Source organism: Salvelinus sp. IW2-2015, unplaced genomic scaffold (genome assembly GCF_002910315.2).
Source record: "Salvelinus sp. IW2-2015 unplaced genomic scaffold, ASM291031v2 Un_scaffold861, whole genome shotgun sequence".
NCBI lineage: Eukaryota > Metazoa > Chordata > Actinopteri > Salmoniformes > Salmonidae > Salvelinus > Salvelinus sp. IW2-2015.
The window spans coordinates 416,532-427,102 of record NW_019942631.1 but is presented as its reverse complement, the minus strand read 5'-3'; the positions used below and the strand labels follow the sequence as shown (position 1 = coordinate 427,102).

General features: G+C 42.9%; 1 pseudogene; it reads left to right on the top strand.

The window, feature by feature from the left end:
- The window catches only part of LOC112069030 (1-phosphatidylinositol 4,5-bisphosphate phosphodiesterase beta-4-like), a 59,895-nt pseudogene extending 51,143 nt beyond the window's left edge, over window positions 1-8,752 (top strand).
- Window positions 8,753-10,571: the final 1,819 nt, after the last annotated feature.

The window sequence follows — 10,571 nt, the reverse complement described above, 5'->3', positions numbered from 1 at the left end:
CAAAATAGTAATCAGCAGGGATATAGGTAGTTAGGGGTCAGATATTAGGGACCAGTAGTAACAATCAGGTGTAAGTAACCTATGCCTCACCTTCACTGTTTAAGTCATCAATATTCACATGAAGCACCAGTGCATTATAATCTACAAAGACAGAAATGGAAAAACAGCTCAATGTGTCAATGTGAGTGAGATGTGTGATGTACTGTAAGAGTCTAGACCAGCTCCCGAGCTGGTCTGTGTGGTGTCTAGTTGTTGTGTGTTGTGTTTGTGTGTGTGGTGTGTTGTGTGTGGGTGTGTGTTGTGTTGTGTGTCTGTGTGTGTGTGTGTGTGTGTCGTACCCTTCTTGGTCTCAGTGTTGTTCTGGCAGAAGTAGAAGACTGAGCCGGGTCTGAGCTGGGTCTGTGGCGAAGTTGGTCTTCACGTTGGCGTTTATCTTCCCTTTCTTGTCGTTCTTCGAACTCTCATGTACATCTGCTATATCGCTCTGGAGAGAGGGAGAGGAGGAGAGAAGAGAGAAAGAGAGAGACAGAAAGAGAGAGAGAGAAGACAGGAGGTGTTTTCAGGTCTATGGACAGAAATCTTTCTCACGCACTTTTCAATCATTACTGTATTTCCATATAGATGGAGGATAGTTATATTTAGTATTTCTCCTACCCATCCCAAGCACATTCTATTACCCAGGGACAAAAATAATGTGCTATCTAGAACCTAAACAGTTCTTAAGCTGTCACCATAGAGAACTCTTTGAAGAACCCAAAATGGTGGACAGCCGAAAACCCTTTTGGAACCTTTTTTCTAAAGTGTGGATAGCTACTAAGACTCACTAAACCAGTAGCCAAAGCAACTCATCTTCAACCTTATCCTATACTGTGATGAGACACACAACACCACACACACACTAACATACCCTCACACCCTATAAAACACACCCCACAAAACACAACACACACACGAAAATGCTGGCAAATACTTTTTCACAGCACTGTATTACCTCAATTACCTCATACCCCTGCACATTGACTTAGTACCGGTACTCTTTGTATATAGCCTCATTATTGTTATTTTATTGTGTTTACTATTTCCTTTTATTATTTAACTATATTAGAAAAATAAAGGTTTAACTCTGCATTGTTGGAATGGGCTCGTAAGTAAGCATTTCACAGTAAATGTACACCTGCTGTATTCGGCAAATGGGACAAATAACATTTTATTTGATTGATTTGATATACACTCAGTTGCCAGTTTATTAGGTACACCCATCTAGTACAGGGTCGGACCCCCAGCAGTGGTGTAAAGTTCTTAAAAAAAATAGTTACAGTACATCATATCTGACCCCTACCATCTAGTTTACTCCTAACCAGAACCTTAACAGTTCCCTAGGTCCCTTCCCTATTATAACTTTATTATCTGGTAAATGTATTCACCAACATCATAAAAAAATGATCATGTTTTTATATAATTTGTTCATTTATCAGTATCAATAATATTTAACATCAGTCAGATGTTTCCTGTAGCACAAACAGAGGGTTGGTGCAGCACTGACATTCCTCAAACAGGCTTTGTCTAGTGTCTTTGAGCTTGCTGTCCTTTGATTAGTGAATTAAATCTGTTTTCAGTAATCTGTCTTTCCTCTCGCCAGACGTACCTTAAACTGATTAAAAAGCAGCAGAAAGAGCTGAACTTTTTAAAGAAGAAGCACGCAAAGGTGGGTTGATGTTTTAGACTGCTCGTACAGGTCCCAGAGCTAACACAGTACAGATCATTCATCCTGATGTCCACACACTGATCGCGATAAAGAGATGGAGAGGAAAAAAGAGGGATAGAGGTCTCTCCTTTCATCATTCAGTGTTGTCTGACCCCCGCCCACACACACAAACACACACACCCACTCTTGAGTGCATCCTGTAACCTAAGGTGTTTGTCTTTGATCTCACCAGAGAGTGGACAGACAGAAATTAGACTTGCTAAGATGACCCCACACACATGCATACACGCAAGCACACAGACACACACACACACAGTAGCTAGACTTCAGTCACTAACACCATGTCCTTATGAAATCCCTTCTTACGTAGCAACCTGTTTGTATACTAAAGAGAGGATCTCTTGTAGGGTTGACCATAGTAACCTCCTGCTCTCTTTTCCTGTTGCATAACAGTTATGAGAGTCAGACTGATGTTTTTGAACAGATGTACCCATTAGCCAGGGGTTTAACCATTTCCACTAATGTTTTCTTAGTGTAAGTTCTCAGCTATATGGTCTGGCTGTAATGGTAAATGACTTGTTTAGGAAAGGTTGGATCAAGCTATCTTAAGCTGTCTCTATCTCTGCAATAGTATCTCACTGTAAATCAGTTGTGACTTGATATCCTCAGTAATATGTTGTGTTCTGTTTCAGGACCGCACCATCATGCAGAAGTGCCACTGCACCCAGGTGGACAAGATSATTTCTCAGCACGACAAGGAGAAGCTGACACAGGACAAACTGCTGGAGAAGGCCATCAAGAAACGAGGGTAAATATCAGGACATGTAGATCAATCATTCAAGCAATTAGTCAATCAATCAATTAGGACATGTTGAAATAAACATTCAACATAAACATGTATTATCGTATACCTGGCATCTGGACACAGCCATTGGGTGTATAAAATGAAGGTTTGTTCCTGTCTCCACCTAGCTAAGAAATACCTTTCTGTCGCCCCACAGAGAAAACAACTGTCTGGAGTTGAAGAAGGAGACTGAGAGTAAAGTGGAGAAACTGAACACTGACCACAAAGCTAAGGTAACCTTCAGTTCACAGTCACCGCCCCTCTGTCATCAGAAGGAGATAGATTGTCTTTGTCGAACTGAATTCTAAGTTAAATTGGGGACTCCTGCACCTGCAGTGATTAGTTGAATAACATTACAGCAGCTCAGCACATTAAGGAGTGGTTAGTGATGATATAGTGTTTGGTGTTTAAGTGTGTAGTGTGTATGCTGTGCCCTTCAGGTGAAGAACAACAAATCACAGCACAATAATAAGTGGTCTGAGATGATATACAGTTTAGTGTAGTGTAATATTGTGTATCCTGTGCCCTTCAGGTGAAGGACATTACAGCCCAGCACACTAAGGAGTGGTCAGAGATGATCAACTCCCACAGCAGTGTAGAGCAGGATATGAAGGACATCCACGTGGTCCAGCAGTGTGAACAGCTCAAGAAACTACTGAGTGGAGTCCAGGAACAACAGACTCTATCGCTCAAACTGATTCACGAACGGTGAGAGAGAGCGATGCACACACATACACTAGGTCAGGGCTCTTCAACCCTGTTCCTGGAGAGATACCCTCCTTTAAGTTTTCACCTAGGTTGGGCCAAGCTGGAGGGTAGCTCTCCAGAAAAGCTACAGTAGGGTAGCTCTCCAGAAAAGCTACAGTAGGGTAGCTCTCCAGAAAAGCTACAGGAGGGTAGCTCTCCAGAAAAGCTACAGGAGGGTGGCTCTCCAGAAAAGTTACAGGAGGGTAGCTCTCCAGAAGCAGGGTTGGAGAGCAATGGAGTAGACCCTACATCTCAAACTTAAAGAGGAACTGACAAAACAGCTGACCCTACAGCTCAAACTGAAAATCCAGAGTTCTTCCTTGGGACATGATGTGTGCTATAGTTCTGATGTCTCTGAATGAGGTCCCTAGGACAACAGATACAGTCTAACCATGTTGGCTACTGTGAGCTGTGGGGTTGTCCTGCTAGGTATATGTGTACTTGATGAGGTTTCTTACCAGGCTGTTTTTTTGTCCCCTCCCCTCTCAGGCAGAGCAAGGAGATGCGGGCCAACCAGGCCAAGACGTCCATGGAGAACAGCAAGGCCATCAGCCAGGACAAGACCATCAAAAACAAGGCAGAGAGGGAGAGGTGGGTCACACTGCCCCGCTCGCTAATCACAAACTGACTTTGACTGCATGGAGAACATGGATTATGTCAGGATGTATATACCCTGAGTATACAAAACATTATGAACACTTTCCATGACATAGACTGACCAGGTGAATCCAGGTGAAAGATATGATCCCTTATTGATGTCACTTGTTAAATCCACTTCAATCAGTGTAGATGAAGGGGAGGAGACAGGTTAAAGAAGGATTTCTAAGCCTTGAGACAATTGAGACATGAATTGTGTATGTGTGCCATTCAGAGGATGAATAGGCAAGACAAAATATTTAAGTGCCAGGCACACCGGTTTGTGTCAAGAATCGCAACGCTGCTGAGTTTTTCACGTTACACAGTTCCCAGTGAATTAAGAGTGGTYCACCACCCAAAGGACATCCAGCCAACTTGACACAACTGTGGGAAGCATTGGAGTCAACATGGGCCAGCATCCCTGTGGAACGCATTCGACACCTTGTAGAGTCCATGCCCCGACAAATTGAGGCTGTTCTGAGGGCAGAATGGGAGGGTGTACCTCAATACAAGAAAGGTGTTGTTAATGTTTGGTKTACTCGGTGTAGACTACAGTATTTAGGTTCCCTATGAACACCCCTTAAACTGTGTCTGTACTCGTATAATCTTAGAATGTCTTCCTTCTCGTTCTCTTCACAGGAGAGTTAGAGAGTTGAACAGCAGCAACACCAAAAAGTTCCTGGAAGAAAGGAAAAGGGTTGGTGTTTTATCTTCTACTAATTCTAGTGCTGTGCTGCTGTTGAGGTGAATCAACTAGCGCCTTAGCCTTGAAATGGTTTGCTTAGCTGATACATTTGGTGTTAAATTAAATCACTCTTTCTCCTCCCTCCGTCTTTCTCCTCCCTCCATCTTTGTCCTCTATCCCTTGCTCCATCGCTAGTTGGCTATGAAGCACCAGAAGGAGATGGAGACGCTGGAGAAGTCTCAGAAAGAAGAGCTAGAGAAACTGGACAAGTTCAATGAGCAGGTAGCTAACCGCTGATCAAGGATCAGATTACCACACAAACCATAGTTGTATTGTTTGTCATCATTTTTCACAGCCAGTACATGTATGTCACATGTATGTTCTTTCTCATCCTTATGATTTGCTTGTTTTTGCACCACAGCGTTTGAAATCACATCATGCCAATAAACAGTGTCAAGGTAGGCGCTTCCATCCAAGACTTTGTGTTATGAAACCACATGGTAACCTTTTAATATGCAGCACTCAGGGTGTCAGCAGTCAGTCCTGTCTACATGAGTCATTGATCATTATGATGAGTCATGGCAGTATTACAAGGACCCAGGAGACCCTCTACTGCTGTTTCACTGAGAGTCTTCCTGACACCTGGATATCATGTGACAGTATGCTGCAACACTGGGACAGGACGGAGGAGTTAGTTTGGGCTGGCATAGTTTAGGTAGTTGTACTGTTACTGTAGTTTAAATCAATAAATGGCTGTACTGATGCAGTAGAATTATGTCTCTGGTAGAAGTGTGTGTGGATTCTTGCGTAGGGAGGTGTGTGTGTGTGCACGGTTTGTGTAACAGTGTGGTTGTTGGTTCCCTCTAGGCCAAAGACATCCAGCAGATGGTGAAGCTGGAGGAGGAGATGGACCGCAGACCAGCCACAGTGGTTTAACCACTCCCACCAACTGAGACACACACACATATACAATGCCCAGACCAGCCACATTGGTTTAACCACTTCCACCAACCGAGACAGACACACACACTCTGCCCAGACCAGCCACAGTGGTCTGAACACCCCCACCAACACCTAAGACACACACAAACACCCACACAGGCACCGAATGCTCCCTCAAACAACTGACGCAGAGACCCAGAAACACTCACACATCTCACTACACACACCCCCTAGATCCCCCGTTTCATTCCCTCACCCTGCAATATTGTCATAGCTCATATCCTCTATCCCTCTAAATCTCCCTCAGCAATGAACCACATCCACACACAGTCAGTCCCCCCCTCCAACTCCCCTGTGCTGTGGAGCCATTGGTGCAGACCGGTGATTGACAGTAAGATGAGCGAATGCTGTTGGAAGGTGGGTGGGACATCCAAAACATTGTGAGACACATCCCACCTTCACCGTTCCATCTCTCCACCACTCTACTACACCCGGACCTGCTTTTTATAAACCTCCATCCATCTTTTTAATCTGTTTTTAATGGAAGCAATGTTTGCAGATATCAATAGTCACTGTAAACATACACAAAGACACTGATACGCATACATACAATCGTTATCACGTCTGTTCCTTCGGTTGTCATGACGGCTTAAGTCATGTTCTCTGTTCAAACTCTTGTAATACTTTTATTTTTTTATTTTTAATGGTACCAGGTATCAATAACAGGACCAGAATATGGAGGGGGAAAATACAGATGTATTAGTTATACATTTTATGTCAGCACAAAATATGTAAATTATGCTGTATGCTACACAAGAGTTGAAGTAATGTCCTGAGCAMTTTATATGTGGTAGGCATAACGTGGTWGGCTATCATAACCCAAGTGATAGATTTCTCTGTTTTGATATGAATGTAAACTGAAAAAGGACAAAACGTCGGATGAGCGCTGTTCGGAGAAAACTAAGCCCAACGTCAGGTAGTCCTAAACACTGCAGCTTGTCCTTCACGCATAGTTTTGTTTTATCAAGGGATATCTACGAATTTTTCTCAACTAAAAAAAAATACAAAGGCTTAACCAGAGACTGATTTTGATTCTTTCACACCGACAGAAGTGTATATAGGRAGTGTGGATGTGTAGACCAGTGTTCTTTCACTGGCCTGTCTTGTATGACACCGTGTTAGCTTCAGAAATAACCAGTTAATGTAWTCTATGTGTCAAATGGCATAAAGAGGACAATCATTTTTATTAMATTTTTTATTTTACCTTCATTTTGACATGGAGATATATATTTATATACATATACAGTGCATTCGGAAAGTATTCAGACCCCTTCCCTTTTTCCCATTTTGTTACATTACAGCCTTATTCTAAAATGGATTAAATAAAAAATGACATAGCAAAAAAAAAAATGTTTTTTTATTTTATGTAATAAATTTTTTAATGAAATACCTTGTTTACATAAGTATTCAGACCCTTTGCTATGACACTTGAAATTGATCTCAGGTGCATCTTGTTTCCATTGATCATCCTTGAGATGTTTCTACAACTTGATTGGCGTCCACCTGTGGTAAATTCAATTGATTGGACATGATGTGGAAAGGCACACACCTGTCTATATAAGGTCCCACAGTTGACAGGGAATGTCAGAGTGAAAACCAAGCCATGAGGTTCAAGGAATTGTCCGTAGAGCTCCAAGACAGGATTGTGTCGAGGAACAGATCTGGGGAAGGGTACCAAAACATGGTACCCAGCATTGAAGGTCCCCACAGTGGCCTCACAGTGGCCTCCATCATTCTTAAATGGAAGAAGTTTGGAACCACCAAGACTCTTCCTAGAGCTGGTCAGGGAGGTGACCAAGAACCCGATGGTCACTCTGACAGAGCTCTAGAGTTCCTTTGTGGAGATAGGAGAACCTTCCAGAAGGACAACCATGATTGACACACTCCACCTTTATGGTAGAGTTTCCAGGCGGAAGCCACTCCTCAGTAAAAGGCACATGAAAGCCCACTTGGAGTTTGCCAAAAGGCACCTAAAGGACTCTCAGACCATGAGAAGCAAGATTCTCTGGTCTGATGAAACCAAGATTGAACTCTTTGGCCTGAATGCCAAGCGTCACCACTGTAGAAAACCTGGCGCCATCCCTACTGTGAAGCATGGTGGTGGCAGCATCATGCTGTGGGGATGTTTCAGCGGCAGAGACTGGGAGACTAGTCAGGATCGAGGGAAAGATGAACGGAGCAAAGTAAAGAGAGATTCTTGATGAAAACATGCTCCAGAGCACACAGACCTCAGGCTGGGGTAAAGGTTCACCTTCCAACAGGACAACAACCCTAAGCACACAGCCAAGACAACGCAGGAGTTGCTACGGGACAAGTCTCTGAATGTCCTTGAGTGGCCCAGCCAGAGCCCGGACTTGAACCCGATCGAACATCTCTGGAGAGACCTGAAAATAGCTGTGCAGCATGCTCCCCATCCAACCTGACAGAGCTTGAGAGGATCTTCAGAGAAGAATGGGAAAACTCCCCAAATACAGGTGTGCCAAGCTTGTAGCATCATACCCAAGAAGCCTCGAGGCTGTAATCGCTGCCCGAAAGTGATTCAACAAAGTACTGAGTAAAGGGTCTGAATACTTTTCTTTTGAATACATTTGCAAAAAAATAAAATGTTTTTGCTTTGTCATTATGGGTATTGTGTGTAGATTGATGAGGGGAAAACAATTTTATCAATTTTATAATAGGGCTGTAACGTAACAAAATGTGGAAAAGTCAAGGGGTCTGAATACTTTCCAAATGCACTGTATATACACTACAAGTCAAAAGTTGGACACAGCTACTCATTCCAGAGTTATTCTTTATTTTCCACAATCAACCTCAACCCAATTGAGATGGTTTGGGATGAGTCGGACCGCAGAGTGAAGGAAAAGCAGCCAACAAGTGCTCAGCATATGTGGGAACTCCTTCAAGACTTTTGGAAAAGCATTCCAGGTGAAGCTGGTTGAGAGAATGCCAAGAGTGTGCAGAGCTGTCAAGGCAAAGGGTGGCTATTTGAAGAATCTCAAATATAAAATATATTTAGATTTGTTAACACTTATTGGTTACTACATGATCATTTGTTTTATTTCATAGTTTTGATGTCTTCACTATTATTCTACAATGTAGAAAATAGTAAAAATAAAGAAAAACCCTTGAATGATTAGGTGTGTCCAAACTTTTGACTGGTACTGTGTACAGTGGGGAGAACAAGTATTTGATACACTGCCGATTTGCAGGTTTCCTACTTACAAAGCATGTAGAGGTCTGTAATTTTTTATCATAGGTACACTTCAACTATGAGAGACGGAATCTAAAACAAAAATCCAGAAAATCACATTGTATGATTTTTAAGTAATTAATTTGCATTTTATTGCAGACATAAGTATTTGATACATCAGAAAAGCAGAAGTTAATATTTGGTACAGAAACCTTTGTTTGCAATTACAGAGATCATACGTTTCCTGTAGTTCTTGACTAGGTTTGCACACACTGCAGCAGGGATTTTGGCCCACTCCTCCCTACAGATCTTCTCCAGATCCTTCAGGTTTCGGGCTGTCGCTGGGCAATACGGACTTTCAGCTCCCTCCAAAGATTTTCTATTGGTTCAGGTCTGGAGACTGGCTAGGCCACTCCAGGACCTTGAGATGCTTCTTACGGAGCCACTCCTTAGTTGCCATGGCTGGGTGCTTCGTGTCGTTGTCATGCTGGAAGACCCAGCCACGACCCATCTTCAATGCTCTTACTGAGGAAGGAGGTTGTTGGCCAAGATCTCGCGATACATGGCCCCATCCATCCTCCCCTCAATACGGTGCAGTCGTCCTGTCCCCTTTGCAGAAAAGCATCCCCAAAGAATGATGTTTCCACCTTCATGCTTCACGGTTGGGATGGTGTTCTTGGGGTTGTACTCATACTTCTTCTTCCTCCAAACACGGTGAGTGGATGTAGACCAAAAAGCTCTATTTTTGTCTCATCAGACCACATGACCTTCTCCCATTCCTCCTCTGGATCATCCAGATGGTCATTGGCAAACTTCAGACAGGCCTGGACATGCACTGGCTTAAGCAGGGGGACCTTGCGTGCGCTGCAGGATTTTAATCCATGACGGCGTAGTGTGTTACTAATGGTTTTCTTTGAGACTGTGGTCCCAGCTCTCTTCAGGTCATTGACCAGGCCTGCCGTGTAGTTCTGGCTGATCCCTCACCTTCCTCATGATCATTGATGCCCCACGAGGTGAAATCTTGCATGGAGCCCCAGACCGAGGGTGATTGACCGTCATCTTGAACTTCTTCCATTTTCTAATAATTGCGCCAACAGTTGTTTCCTTCTCACCAAGCTGCTTGCCTATTGTCCTGTAGCCCATCCCAGCCTTGTGCAGGTCTACAATTTTATCCCTGATGTCCTTACACAGCTCTCTGGTCTTGGCCATTGTGGAGAGGTTGGAATCTGTTTGATGAGTGTGTGGACATGTCTTTTATACAGGAACGAGTTCAAACAGGTGCAGTTAATACAGGTAATGAGGGAGAACAGGAGGGCTTCTTAAAGAAAAACTAACAGGTCTGTGAGAGCCGGATTCTTACTGGTTGGTAGGTGATCAAATACTTATGTCATGCAATAAAATGCAAATTAATTATTTAAAAATCATACAATGTGATTTTCTGGATTTTTGTTTAGATTCCGTCTCTCACAGTTGAAGTGTACCTATGATAAAAATTACAGACCTCTACATGCTTTGTAAGTAGGAAAACCTGCAAAATCGGCAGTGTATCAAATACTTCTTCTCCCGACTGTATAGTCATCTTGTTCATAAACTCTAATGCAAATCAATTTTCAACAATACATACAGTACAATGAGTTTTCATACAGATGTAGAATCTTAATGTGAGCCAGTTTGCTACAGCAGTTAAATAATCCTGCAGCAACAGAAMATGTGGATTATAATTAATGGTTATTTTTGTAGGAATTTACCATTTTTTTCGTAA